Below are 15096 nucleotides of genomic sequence, written 5' to 3'. Positions count from 1 at the left end.
TGTTGATCCTGCTCTTGTGCTACTGTTTTGGCACTGCCATGAAAAAACAGTAATGTTATTATTTTGCACCTTAATCTAGTGGCACTATTAATTTGAGGCAATGTTTTGGCACCGCTAGTGCCACTGTTTTTTTATATATCGAAAGAGGGGGTTCCCTCCGATTTCATTAAAGAAAACCAACCATAGAGAACCATTATCCGACAACATCTCAGTGTAAACGGGCAGTTATGCAACTACTACTAGAATGGACTAAGTACTAGCAGGAGACAAGTTCGCCACATAAGCTAGGCAGGTAGGGGGACGCAGCACCAGCTCGACCAAGTTTGGATTACAACCCAAATGCTACCACAGAAACATCAGGGGGAAGATAGGGACTGAAAGAGCCAGCTTCAGCATCCCAGTCTAAGCACCCCCCGCCTTCATCCTTGCGACGCACGGTACACCTCGTTTGCCACCTGCTCGACCCTAGTGTCACTGATAAAATGAAGTAATAATACAGTTAAAATAGAGCGAGTGTCCTCTCTATCATTTCATTTCCAATGTAGATAAAGAAAGTGCTTCTCTTTGTTAATGTATGTTTCATCAACTAGTCCCATTGTTAATGTTTAAGCGTTTCTGCAAACTGGGGTGCTTAATTTTAGTTGATCTGCACAAAAATAGAGATTTGAATGTCTCAAAGCCCTCCTTGTACTACAGCTGTACACTGATGTTCATCACTGGCAGAAGGTGTATCGGGGAGACTTGGGTCGATTTCCAGTATGATGTAATGTTTTCTTCTGTCTATTAGTGTATGTTTCATCAACTAGTGCCACTATAATGTAATCACGCCTTTTCATTATCTGTGCAAACAGGGTTATTCGGCTGCATTTTGGTGGAACTGCACAAATGTACGGATGGAACCGGCATATATGCAGAGTGCTAGGTGCCAAGTAAAAATTACCGACACCAACCCTGCTCCATCTAAGCATTGGCATCCACCACCATCAGTGGGATGTGTGGCGCTCACTGTGGACGGATCTTTCTCGGCAGCAAATCCTCTAACCAAATACTACTAGCTTAGACTTAAAAAAAATACCAGTAGCTTATATTGGCAGTTTTCTAAGGGTGTACTCTTTTCTGAAAGAAGCACCAATCTATTTTCTTTATTTGTACACGGTGTCACAACTTTGACCCAAAGGTCCAGAGCTATTTTAGGGTGATTGGCGTAGTACTCGGAGACTGATTGTAAGCATGATTTTTATTAGTTGTCACACTGATTGTAAGCATGAGCAGATGGAAGATTAGGTTAGTGCGAAGCTTACCTTAAACCCTACCGACGCCGTTGAAACGAGGCGAGCGTTGAGGGAACCGTGGAGAACGGCGGGGAAGCGACGTCGCGCCATCCGGCCTCCTCTTGCGGTGGGAGAACGAATACTCCTGTGGCTCCGGCTGGCTCTGCACCCTCACGAACAGCACACCGTACTCGATCGATTCATTATCCTCTGGGTGCTCGACCTTCGACCTGTACGCCCACCACCTCCGCCTGACTTTCACCTCGGGCGAATCTGTCTGCTCCATCGCCCAGAGGAGATACTCGATGAACTTGAAGGACTGCGGCGTGACTGCCGTCGAGGAGTACATCGCCGCCCTCATCGTCGTCGTCTCGCTCTTTCGCATACATTGCCACATGGCCCTCACCTTCCTCGAAATCTCCCACTCATTGTCAAACCAAGTAAGGATCTCCTTCAACCTGGCTAACTTTGCCTGGTCGCCGCCGGCGATCTGCCAGATTCGCTGCTGCATCCCCTCCATAGATGTCCTTCTGAGTGGTCCGGTGCTAGCTTTGGAAGATGGGAGGAGAGACTGTGGTCTTGCAATAGAGAAGAGGGAGAGGCGAGACGGTGGTTTTGGAATGGAGATGATGGAGAGGAGATGTTCCCCTGCCTTTCGGTCGCTGACAGGTGGGCCCCGCGCTTGGTGGGACCCATGTGTCAGTGTCTCAATGGCAGGATGGGCTACGTCAGGGGATCCTCGTCCGAGGAGAGAGGAGGTGGTTTTGCAATGGAGAAGAGGGAGAGGCGAGACGGTGGTTTTGGAATGGAGATGATGGAGAGGAGAGGATGTGCTTTTGCAATGGAGAAGAGGGAGAGGAGCGTGCGGCAGCGATTTAGGATTGGACGAGAGGGCCGGCGCGCTGTGACTGGATCAAAATCAAAATCAATTTACCCTTCAATTAAGAAAGCGACCCCACATTAACTAGTCTCCCTTTTATTCTAGGTCATACTTGACCATGATTTTCGCAAATAAAATATATGTTATACGTTGCAAAAATAATATAATTTGAAAGTACATTCAGATACGAACCAAATGATACAATTTTTGGTGACATGCATTCACATTTTGCTTGTCAAATACAGTACGTGGTCAAACTTTGACCCAAAATACACAAAACAAAAAAAATACTTCCAAGACCAGCGCCGCTCTTCCGCTCTTCTCCTCTTAAACCACCGCCGCTCCTCTCCTGTTCCAATCTAAATCCAGCGCCGCTCCTCTCCTCTTCCATTTCAAAACCACCGCCCATCCTCTCCTATTCCAATCCAAAACCAGCGTCGCTCCTCTCCCGTTCTAAACCAAAACCAGCGCTGCTCCTCTCCTCTTCCATTCAAAAACCACCGCCGGCGAGTGAAGGTGCTGTGGAGAAGTAGATGGATGGAGGAGTACAACCGATACGTGAGGATCGCAGACGGCGACCCTGTGAAGCTAGCTAGGATGTTGGAGATACAGTCTTGGTTTGACAACAAGGACCAACTAACGGCGACGATGACATCCATGGCCAAATATCTGCAACAGAGCGAAAAGGCGGCGATACTCCCGGAGGGAGTCGCGCGACAGTACATAGAGCTGCTCCTCTGGGCCATGGAGGAAACAGATTCACCGAATCCGATCGTGAGGGAGCGGTAGTGGGAGTATCGATCCCAAATGGAGCATCCACCAGAGATTGAAGGATCGAGCATCTACAGGGTGCCGTTTGTGAGGGTGACGTGCCAGAGCGAGCCGGTGGAGTCTTCGTCGACCAAACCCTACTGCAAGAGGAGAAAAACAGTTGGCCCGACGACGCTTCCCTGCCATCCTCTCCCTCGCCGTTCACATCGTCTCACGGGGCGGCTGTCTGCCGCCGAGGAATAGGAGGGATTTGCCCCCCCCCCCCCTCCCCCCGCGTCAAGAGGAGCTTAGGGTTGTTAGTATTTGCAGGTTGTGAATTGTGTTTTGTGTTGTGTATTTTGAGAGTACTTTCAGATATGAATGTCTTTTGAATTTCAGATTTGCAGTATTGAGCATATGAAGTATTTTATGAATTCTAGAGATCTATTTTTAGCACTTAAAAAGTGTAGTTTCATAGGAGTATACTAGTACAAATGCCCGTGCGTTGCACCGGGCAAAAGATGAAATTCGGACATCAGAAATAAGATTACACTGAGCATTTCTTTTTGTACGATGAAATTTGGACGTCAGAAATAAGTACATATGTACTGATCTTCTAAGACTGCTCGCGACTGCTCGCGTCAACGAAGCACATTCAAGTATTCTACTGACCTTTTTCTTCTTGTGGTCAGATTTTGGAAGAGAAGGATCATTCGACACAAGCTTGTTCACTCCCCAATAGATGGAAGTAATGACAAGCCCAAGAAGTACCACTATGCCCATCATTCCTTTCAAAGATACTTCCCAACCATCAACTCTTGGACCCATTGTCCTGCGCAAATTTGAGAAATACTTCATAGTACACCCAGGAAAGATAAGGGCAATATTTACCCCAAGCCAAATAGAGGGTAGAATTCTTTTGCTTCATCAACTGTGGTGATATGAAAAAGATTTAATCAACTCAACTGGAGCACAAAGGGCTATCATTTAATAAGAAAGCTGACCAAATATGAAATAAATACTCAAACTCAAAATTCCATATGGCAGGCACAATAATGACATGGACAAATAAAGGCATCACAAAGGTACCTCAAGGAATTAAAACTGAGGTAAGGGTTGCGGTCAGTGACCAGAAGTAGAATATGCTTAACTTGGGACAGAGCATCAATCGCTAAAGAACTTCCAGATTCAGTCACTTCAGCCCTCACTGGTTAGAAAGCAAAGGCAAACAAACATCAAACAGTAGGTCTCAGATCAACCATCCATCATATCTCTTCAAACATAATCAGAAGTAATGATGTTCTTTGCAAGTTTGATTACAAATCACCACAAATTTCCCTGCTTAGAACAAAGTCAAGCATGGTGAACAATTCACTAACTTCGGTGCAGCAAAGGAAGGCCAATACATTGTCAGAAGCGCAACTACGCTTGGTCAGACACACAATCATTAGAACATCACATACAAAAAAATCAGCAGCAGCAACCTGAACCCGCTGCACCTCACTCCAAGTCAAAGCAAAATAACTAATCTTCAGTACACGTAGTGACAGTACAAAGCGACGGCCAAGCAATCGGCGTACAAATCTCAAGAAGACTTCAAGTCAGAGGCCGCCACCCGCGCGCCTCCGCAGGGAACCCGGCCGGGGGCCAATGGGCCCACAGCCATGGGCACCACCGTCTGGGGAAGCAGCTCCGGGGCCGTGCCAGCGGCCGGTAGCACTACCCCCGCGGTGCGCACCGAAGGCCACGGCTGCGCCGTGGGCGCCGCCTCCGTTGCGGGCTGGTGCGCTGTAGAACGCTGCCTTGCCGACCATGTGCCATCGCCCCGCAGAGCGTCTTGGCCAAAAATATGAAACATAATGCAATGGCATGTTTAAAACTTTTTCTAAAGTAAAAATATTTCAGAAAAATAGACATCACAATTTTCCATATGCATCACACGATAATGTTTAGACTTTGTAGTTTTTTCTAAGAAGGTTGACCATATATTCAATACCAGTTGTTGAAATAGGAACATATAGTTCTGCATTTCCACTCTACACAATGTTATTTCAACAAAAATGAATCCATTTTCAGATATTTGTCATATTTATGAACTTCAAATTGCTCATTGTTTGAAGTATTCGACAATCTGTACAGTCAGGGCAAGATTGGACAGAGGATGATAAGGGTAAGAAGATGGACCAGACACCAGATTAGTGGACGACTATGGGATGACCTCATAATTCAGAAGGGAGTCAAAGTAATACATGATAAGACATCCTTAAATTCAGCATTCAAGGTCGTAACAATATCCTGATACTACAGATATGCTGACAGCAGAGCACGGTGTCCGTACCAAGTGGAACCAAACTTGTAGGCAAGTAAACCTGACACCATACCAATATGTAAATAAGAAGCAAAAGCGCAAGGAAAACATAGCTCACACAAAGGACCGAGAATTAGTGCATAAATTACCAAATGCAATCGGTTGTCCTATAGTTCAAATCAAATTCTAAAGCGGAGGCTGAATATGGTAGAGACCCGTCATCTTTTTATTTTAAAACTTGTAGCGCCAGGAATTACTCAGGGACATTGTACACTGCAACAATTTAGTGTTTGCTTGTACATCACCGAGGACATATAGCTCCATCTGTAAATTCAGTAAATTTGTACTGAATTGACAAGGATCAATATGTAGCTGAGCACCCTCTCATATTGATCGTTGTCTACCTATACACGGGGCAAATTAGTTACCCACGCGCATATACACACACACATGGGGATCTAGAAGAAGAAAAATCGGATCATCTGTAGGTGTTATACCTTTGCAGAAGGTAAAACCTTAAGAGGTACCCTAAGTAAAATTCAATGTGTGGAAACTGATCTGACAAGTGAAACTTTAATTCAACAAACATGGCAATCACTAATTTCGATAAGACATGCTTGATTATATGATCTAAACAACAGCCTTGTTATATTACCTGATGATATAGGGATGACTGAAACTTAAAGTCCATAAATTAAGAAGTAATAGGTCACAGGTTGCATAAGAGGACCACGCTTGAATTTCAAAACGTTTATCAAATGATCAAAAAGTCCAGTTTGAGACGCTATCATCTGCAGCAAGGAAGTATAGTAACATCAGGGCAGTATAGTTAGAAGCAAAAATAATGCAACTAAGCAATCATGATGGAGAAAAGGTAAAACTAATACAAACAGAGTACTACAGAGAACTACCAATATCACTGATAAGTACTAAATCCAACGCACACAAAAATCAACACTCTTAGCTGGATGCTCCAGATCTCAGGCCCACCTCACCTACCTCCTGCTTAGCTGTGTAGTTGCAGTGCCGACCAAGCAGCATGACACTGCCAACGCGCGCCGGTGATCAGCATCAGTGTGAACTCGCCATCAACGAAACGATCTTTCCCTTGTTCTATCAGCGGGAGGTATACTTTTCCAACACTGAACATTCGGACTTCTCAGACAAAATATTTGGACACACATGAGGATTAATTGTTGGACTTCATTGGCGCATGCATACATTTTATTTTTCGTCCAGTAGCTTGGGGAATGAGGTCCCTTTAATCTGAATAAGAAAAATACAAAAGTTGTTTATCACTCTATCCATTTTTTCACCACTACTATATGGTTCCTGTAGGTTCGGGTTTATTCTTAAAAATAGTAGCATCATTATTAGCAACGTTCAGTAGGTCATTGCCTCTATATGAATTGGCCTTTTGGATATGTGATTCCACTCTTTTAAAATTTATTCAGTATAATCCTTGTACAATGTGTGAGAAATCTGATAAAATATGTTTAGACCTTGAGAAGCATATTAACAAATAGGTGGCTAGCACAATTGGCAAAACAGAGCATGATGGATGACAGAGAAAGAGAGACAGATAGAGAGAGTATTTTTAGACCTTGAGAAGCATATTAACAAATAGGTGGCCAACACAAACTTGCAAAACATAGAATACTGTATGAGAGAGAGATGGGGCTGCAACGTTGCTTACACATAAATTTTCTTGTGGACATTCAGCAACTGGATCATGACTTGGGGTGAGGGATCCATGGTGGTCTTAAAAGAACCCGCATTTTCGAGATCTGATAGCAGCTGACTGTTGACTCCCTGTTCGGGCTCCGTAGATGCTCACGCAGCTGGAATAAAAGGCAAAAGTATTGTCACCTGTTACCTTCCTTTCACAAATTACATTGCATCAGAGAATGGTATAAGGCAAGGCAAATCACAAAGTAACCTGGTTAACCTATTGCAATATCAGCTCCTTTGTTTTGTTTTCATGGAGCTGATTCTCTATCCACACAACAACCATCTCACCGGTTGTGCCCATAACATCCGAGCCAACATTTTCTTTACCGACAACGGATTCAATCCTGTTGATGCAGAAATTTATTCCATCATGAAAATGAGTTTAATTGCAGCACTGAAAGGGTAGTTAAATTCATGTACATCACAACCCATCATTAGGAACTAACCTGACAGCATGAGTACCATCAAATAAACACAGATCGACCTTACTTTCTGTGGGCCTGTATGCACGAACATAGAGCATTACCATATTATTTGCAATTTACGGATAATTCATAAAAGAATCATCTCATGAGAAACTCTTCTGTGGATGGAATTTTGAACAAGCGACGAGAAAATAGAGAAAATGGCATACCTCTGCAATTAACAAATTGAGGATCGTCCCTCTGTCTACATTCCATGCAGATAATTTCCTCAGCTCCAATTGCATGGCTCCATGAACAATTATAGCCTGCAAACAGCATAACATAGGCAACAATCTAGTCTAACAAAAGACATAATCTATTTCTGTATTTCAAGGCCATGTTGTGCAGAAGTATGTCCATCCTACTAATATGTACCTAGAGGGTTAGACAATTCTAAAACTAAAGAAGGCACCTCAAATACTCACCATGTTTCTATGTTCCTCACCTGTCAGTGCACGTCGGTGACAGCCGGAGGAACCCAACATGCATCCACCTGCAAGGACTTCGCGCCGCCGCGCCGGATCCCTCTGTCTCCCGCGCCTGTCTACCGTCGCCTGGCTCCTGCGAGTTCCTGCCGAGATCGTCGCACCGTCCGTTCTTTCTCCCTCACCTCATATCTCCTTTCTGCCCAGGGGCCGCCATGGATCCGCCCGGGAAGCCGCACTCCGGCCTTCCTACGCGTCACCGGCGACCTCCCCATCGCCACGCACGGATCTGGGTCCTGCAAGTTCCGTCCGCCGATGTTCTGCATCGAGTGCGAGCCCTCCCGGGCGGCGCACAGCAAGGAGCTCAGGCACGCGGAGGAGAGGAGTTGAAGCGAAACGGTGGCGAAGGGCGCTGCAATCGCCGTCGTCGGCCGGCGGCCGGCGCGGCACCGTATCGAGCACGGCGCGGGATCGCGCCTCTTGACGGCTGGGATCGGGAGGCGACGGAGAGAACGAACTAAAGGAGAGCCAAAAAAACACCTTACAAAGAACTGCGGGTTGATTCTCCGAAACCACAGGTTTTTTTTTGCAGCAACTTGGTCCTCGAGCGACGGCCCAACTTGGCCCATATGCATGAGACGTGAAAAGAAGAGGTCTGAATTACTTGATTTCGTGGTAGGTCAAGGTGGGCCGGACATACGAGATGCGAGGATGCTCGATCGCATGCTTGATCAGGCGACGCACGAAGCTCAAAATTTAGTACCACCTTAATTATGTTTTAAATTTAAATTAAAAGCGTAAAATCAAGGAAAGAAGCGCATTGTGACGGTGAACCCGACAAAGTCAATCCATGCTTTATTATTAGGAAAAAAAAGAAAAGTGCATACAATGTGATTCTCAGAGAAGAAACTGCAAGTTTCAGTTTCAGATAAGAAACTCCAAGTTCAGTTTCACATAAGAAACTGCAACTTTCAGAGGTAGAGCATTTATATTAACACGGCCTTTTCAAACAGTGTTAACATCATGTTGGAAGTTTTATTTATGGTCAAAACTGGAACTATCAGCCAGTTAACATCATGCTGATCAACATTCATGCATAGCACATCTTCATATGATGCACAGTCAAAAAGATATGCTATTTTCAAAATGCCCACACAATGTCGAGTGTGCGAAAAACAGAGAAAACGAGGGACGAAGTTTTGACAAGTGTAGGACGTGGTGTGCGTAGATGACAATTGGGACCCACATGTCAATAAAGACAGAGGCAAAAAATTTGGAGATATTTTCTCTGCACAGGTGGAATCGAACCCGGGCGAAACAGCTGCCCCGTCTAGGCTTTCTTTTTTAACATGCGCAGCCCACGACCTCGGATGGGAGGTCCATAAGGCTATTTGTATTTTCTTGAGGGTCGTCATGTATCGACCGGCCTATGGACCTCCCATCCGAGGTTTTATTTTTCCTGAAACATCGGCAGCCCAATTTATGTATTTATTTTGAAGAAAACGCAGAGGTCTGTTCTATTTTTCTATATAAGAATAGGAACGCCTGGTCCAACTTATGTTTCCCTTCTAACTATATTATACATATTTAAATTATTTTATATGTTATTATATATTATTGTTATTGTCATCATATATTTAACAGATACTTACATATGTAAGAAAACAATATCCCACATCTTGTTAACTTATAAAAATAATTTCTTAATAACAAAATCCTGAAATTTTTTTGGCAACGAAAATCCTGATAACTGTGTACAAAAGCTTGGTAAGATTTAAGGACCAATATAATAATAAATCATTTATTATTTAAATATATATATATATATAACAAATTGCTCAGCCCCTATTTATTTTTGATAACATTGTTGCGCCCACCCCAACATTATAATTAGAATCAGCCCAGCAAAAACGTGTATTTCGAGAAAGTGCAAATGACCTGTAATTTTTTAGGAAAAACATAAATGGGCCGCATGGACGCTACATTATTTGTTCACCCAGCCCAGCTAATGGACTGTAATTTTTAAAAAAATCAAATGGACTGTAAATTCTACCCGAAAAAAAGACTGTAAATTCTGAAAAAATGGGTTGAATACGTGCCACATTTTTGGAGGCTGAAATGTGGGCCAATAGGTCGAAGCCAATGCAAGTCATTGTCAACTTAGTCAACAAATGATTCTGACATCGTTAGCCGTTGGATTTACATCCAACGACCGGCATCCATCTTCAATCTCTCGTCTTCTTCCTCCAGCGCCGCCGGGACCACCTGCTCCCGCCTCCTGCTGCTAGCAGCTCTGCTTAGCACGCTTCGCTGTGAAGCGCTACTGCACCGTTGGCCAGGCCATCCCTCCACCCCTCCACACCTCCTGTTCTTCTCCACCGACTGCCGAACCACACCGCACCAGAACCAGTTAACCCTCGTACACCTCTCCGTCTGCGACTCTACTCCCGCGTCTTCCCATCTCCGGCTCGTTGCTGTCCGGGGCCTCGCCGTCGTCCACCACCTTGGATGCGCTCGGCGCGGAGTGGTCAACGTGGTCAACGAATGACACCATCGGAAGTAGACTGTGCGTGGAGAGGCTGACAGCCGGGTCCATGGCCACACGCAAGGAAATGCCTCCTTATTACGCGCAAAATAATGATTCCTCCACGTGACAGCTGGGACCTACCGGAAGGGCCTCTGTATTTCACAAAAAAAATGTTCCCATCGCTGACAGGTCGGACCCACCAGCTATATCTTTGCACGCAAGGAAGTGCCTCCTTATTACGCACAAAAAAATGAATACTCCCCCTGCTAGTTGGGACCCACCTTGGTGGGAGGCTGACTTGTGGGCCTACTAAGTTGACGGGGACGGAGTGCTTTGTCAACTTAGTTAATATGAACGATTCTAGCTCCAGTGACCGTACGATGTCCATCCAACGGCCATAGTGCTTCTTCAACCTCTGGTCTTGTTGCTCCAGCCGCCCAAAGCAGCGTCGGTCGTGCCGCATGCTCCTACCTCCCGTGGTCGGCTGTGCTGCCGCGGAGGCCTCACCGCCCCCTACTATTCCCACCGCTGGCCAGGCCATCCCTCTACTCACCCACACCCCTGTTATTCTATGGCGACGACAGCCTCACACCGCAGCGAACCAGTGAACCCTCGTACTCCTCTACGTGTGGGCATCCACTGCCGCGTCTTCCCCGGCTCCGTGTCGTCCCTTTCCTAGGCCTCGTCGTCGTCCACCGCCCTGGTGCTCTCGGTGCGGCGTGGTCAACATGGTCAAGGAACGGCTTCCATCGGACGTGGACTGTACGTGGAGAGGCTGACAGCTGGGTCCACGGCCGCAGCAAGGAAGTGCCTCCTTATTACGCGCAAAATAATTATTCCTCCACCTGACAGCGGGGACCCACCGGACGGTCCACCGTATTTCGCGAAAAAAAACGTTTCCCCCTGACTGCTGGGACCCACCAGCTACATCTTCGCACGCAAGGAAGTGCGTCCGGGCAAAAAAAATGATTCGCCCCCCTGACTGCTGGGACCCACCAGCTACATCTTCGCAGGCAAGGAAGTGCCTAACAGTTGGGACCCACCTGGTCGAAGCGTACGTAGCGTTGTCATTCTGGTCGCGAATGTGTATGTACATACTGGTCGATGTAGAGGCGCGCACGTGTCGTAGTAGAGGCGCGCACGTACCATGTACACGTACGTACAGCGGCCAGTGTGCAAGAAAGAAAATACGGACACGTACGTACATACGGGTAGGGTCTCGAACGCCTACTCGCGCATACGTACGGCCAGGGCTCGTGTACATGGCTGGGTCAGAACGGAGAAACAGCGTCGTCGTTGTGTTCATGGGGAGCCAACCGGCTGGGTTGGAACGGAATGCGTCGTCGTGTTCATCGGGAGGGCTTGGACGGAACAGCCGATGGAAACGAGGCCTGGCGTATCGCAGAACGAAGGAAATGGCCTTGTGTTCGACCGGCCACGTTCGAAACGGGATCCTGTTCATCGGGAGGGGTCTGGCGTACCGCAAAACGGAGGAAACGGACCTCGTACGGTCGAAACGGGGGTCCTGTTGATCGGGAGGGGTGTGGCGTACCGCAAAATGGAAGAAACGGACTTGTGTTGGAGCGATGCGGTCGAAACGGGGGTCCTGTTCATCGGGAGGGGTGTGGCGTACCGCAAAACGGGACTCCACGGGATACTGTTCATCTCCACCATCGACCCCTCCAGCCTCCACGGGCTACTGTTCATCCACCGTCGACCTCCTCCAGCCTCCACCTGCGACTGTTCATCCACGGGCTCATGTTCATCCAGCCTCCACCGTGCGCTATCCACCGGCTACTGTTCAACCAGCCCTCTCCACGGGCTCCTGTTCAACCACCCCTCCACGGGCTACTGTTCATCCAGCCCTCCATCGTCTACTGTTCATCCTGCCCTCCACGGGGTGGTCCTGTTCATCCTGCCCTCCACGGGGTCCTGTTCATCCTGCCCCAACCGGCTCGAATGATCGGGGTCCTGTTCATCCACCCCCATCGGGAACTGTTCATCCAAACCCCCCAGCAACGCTCACTATTCATCCAGAGGCAACGCCACGGGGTCCTGTTCATCCACCCCCACCGGAAACTGTTCATCCAAACCCCCCAGCAACGCTCACTGTTCATCCAGAGGCAGCATCGATCGGCTTCAGTTAGCAGCAATAACGAAGGAATCGCTCGATCAAGTTCAGTTAACAGCCATCGATCGATCGCTCGGGTTCAGTAACGCGTAGCCTGCAGTGCAATGGCTCGGGTTCAGTTAGAGCCCAACGCCTCGCTCGGGTTCAGTTAGAGCCCAACGCCTCGCACACACGCGCGTACATACGAGAGAAACGCGCATCGCTCGGCCCCCGACCACCCACCGTAATCGGGGACTCCCTGATATTTTCCGCGCCCTCGCTTCTACCACGGTTTTTTCCGTCATGGACGGCCCAAAGAATGTCATGCAGCTGCGTCTCCGGCCCGCCCAGGACGAAAAGCCCATTTTCTGTCATGATTTTTTGTCATAGAAGTAGGACCCCACCACATCTATGATGATACCGGGTTTTGTCACAATTATCATCATAGAAGTGTCATAAGTATGACAGAAAAGATTTTTGTTCGGCCCAAAATGTCACGGATGTGTCTTTTTTTGTAGTGAGGGGTCTGGCGTGCCGCACAATGGACAAAACAGACTTCTCTCCAACCGCCTATGGTCGAAACAGGGTCCTGTTCATCGGGAGGGTTGTAGTGTATCGCAAAACGGATGAAACAGACTTCCCTCCAACCGCCTACGGTCGAAACGGAGGTCCTGTTCATCAGAAGGGGTGTGGCATACCGCAAAACAGGACTCCACGGGCTAATGTTCATCATCGTCTACTTCCTCCACCCTCCACGAGGTACTGTTCATCTGCAACTACCTATGGCCTCCATGGGCTACTGTTCATCCACCCCAACCGGTTGGGGTGTGGCGTACCGCGTCACGGCCTCCTCGATCGATCATGGTCATGCTCATCTGATAACCCACAAGTATAGGGGATCGCAACAGTTTTCGAGGGTAGAGTATTCAACCCAAATTTATTGATTCGACACAAGGGGAGCCAAAGAATATTCGCGAGTATTAGCAGTTGAGTTTTCAATTCAACCACACCTGAAAGACTTAATATCTAGAGCAAAGTATTTAGTACCAAAGTAGTATGATAGTAACGGTAACGGTGGCAATAATAATAGTAGAAGTTTTGTAGTGATTGTAATAGCAGCAACAACAAAAGTAACTTAGCAAAGATCAATATGTGAAAAGCTCGTAGGCATTGGATTAGCGATGTATAATTGTGTTGGATAATATTCATCATGTAGCAGTCATAACCTAGGGCGACACAGGACTAGCTCCAAATCATAAATGTAATGTAGGCATGTATTCCGTATATAGTCATACGTGCTTATGGAAAAGAACTTGCATGACATCTTTTGTCCTACCCTTCCATGGTAGTGGGGTCCATAAGGAAATTAAGGGATATTAAGGCCTCCTTTTAATAGAGAACCGGAACAAAGCATTAGCACTTAGTGAATACATGAACTCCTCAAACTACGGTAATCACCGGAAAGAATCCCAATTATTGTCACCTTGGGGTATGCAGATCATAACTCGTAATAGGTGTCTACAACTTGCAAGATATGATCAAGAACACACATATATTCATGAAAACATAATAGGTTCAGATCTGAAATCATGGCACTCGGGCCCTAGTGACAAGCATTAAGCATAGCAAAGTCATGGCAACATCAATCTCAGAACATAGTGGATACTAGGGATCAAGCAGGGGCGGACCCGGAAAAAAACTTGAGAGGGGGCAAGAATGTATGGCCATATACATGAACCAACAAGGAAGGAATTCATATAAACCAAAATCTAGACATAATCATAACATTCTTCACATGGTAAGAAGTTCATTAAAAAGTGTGAGAAAACTAACCATTTAAGATGAAATGATTTACATCAATATGACAACATCTTCTTCCGAAGTTCCAAAAGAGAACATTGACACATTGTTTGAAAAATATAACTTACAACCTACAGGAAAATAAACATCAAATCAAGGGAGAATGGAAACACTAACAAAGGTCGGTATTACAAAAGAAAAGAGCTTTAGCACATTACCTTTTGTTTCATCACACGATGATCTTTCACCGCATGAAAACATTAAATCACTTCATCAGGGAGCTTTATTTAAAAATTCTTGTTCTACAAATTAAACCAGGCTATGGCTCATAAAATCATCACTGAAATGTTAAATGAATTGTCATATTAGAAGTCCAGGCGCCTTGAAGTTGTTGATTTTTTTCTAAACCGCTCCATTAGCTTCCCTACAATTTCAAACTGAAACGTTTAAAGGACTGTCATATTGCCATCTAAATGCTCTTGTATTTCTTTATAGAGGGAGTACATTTACATGTTGAAAATTGTTTGAACAGACCTGATCATTCAAGTCAGTGAACAAGGTTTTCTTTTGAGAACATATAAGTTAATAAGACTACATGGTTTCTGACGTAGAGTTGCAAAGGAACAAAAAAATGCATAGAAGAGAACCCTAGATGACATATACGGCTTACCTTGCCATCAAACAGAATTAGGGGATTGCGAAATTGGGACTTGGCAATGGGACTAGGCTGTGGCGTCATCGTCCAAATCCACAAGGGACGGACAGAAAGGCGACGGCAAGTCGGTGATTGCCTACAGCGTCTGCGCGAGCGGCGAGGCGGCCAGTGCACA

General features: G+C 46.2%; 2 long non-coding RNA genes across 5 annotated transcripts; both read right to left on the bottom strand.

The window, feature by feature from the left end:
* Positions 1 to 3573: 3573 nt before the first annotated feature.
* On the bottom strand, positions 3574 to 4101 carry LOC141022187 (uncharacterized). The gene is made up of 2 exons (XR_012183379.1): positions 3991 to 4101; positions 3574 to 3733 (listed from the first exon to the last, which is right to left on the bottom strand). It is a non-coding gene; the product is annotated as an uncharacterized lncRNA (long non-coding RNA).
* Positions 4102 to 4150: 49 nt separating this feature from the next.
* On the bottom strand, positions 4151 to 8343 carry LOC109734858 (uncharacterized). Of its 4 annotated transcripts, XR_012183377.1 has the most exons (8): positions 7830 to 8343; positions 7575 to 7670; positions 7387 to 7440; positions 7149 to 7284; positions 6906 to 7050; positions 6209 to 6475; positions 5865 to 6000; positions 4151 to 4737 (listed from the first exon to the last, which is right to left on the bottom strand). It is a non-coding gene; the product is annotated as an uncharacterized lncRNA (long non-coding RNA). The 4 variants fall into 4 exon arrangements; XR_002225951.4 differs by lacking the exon at positions 7830 to 8343 and having other exon boundaries at positions 7575 to 7819; XR_002225954.4 differs by lacking the exon at positions 7830 to 8343 and having other exon boundaries at positions 4151 to 4620; positions 7575 to 7819.
* Between the last annotated feature and the right edge of the window lie 6753 nt (positions 8344 to 15096).

This window comes from Aegilops tauschii, chromosome 1, assembly GCF_002575655.3.
Source record: "Aegilops tauschii subsp. strangulata cultivar AL8/78 chromosome 1, Aet v6.0, whole genome shotgun sequence".
Lineage (NCBI taxonomy): Eukaryota > Viridiplantae > Streptophyta > Magnoliopsida > Poales > Poaceae > Aegilops > Aegilops tauschii.
Note: the sequence above shows the minus strand (reverse complement) of the source record. Positions and strands in the feature narration are given on the sequence as shown.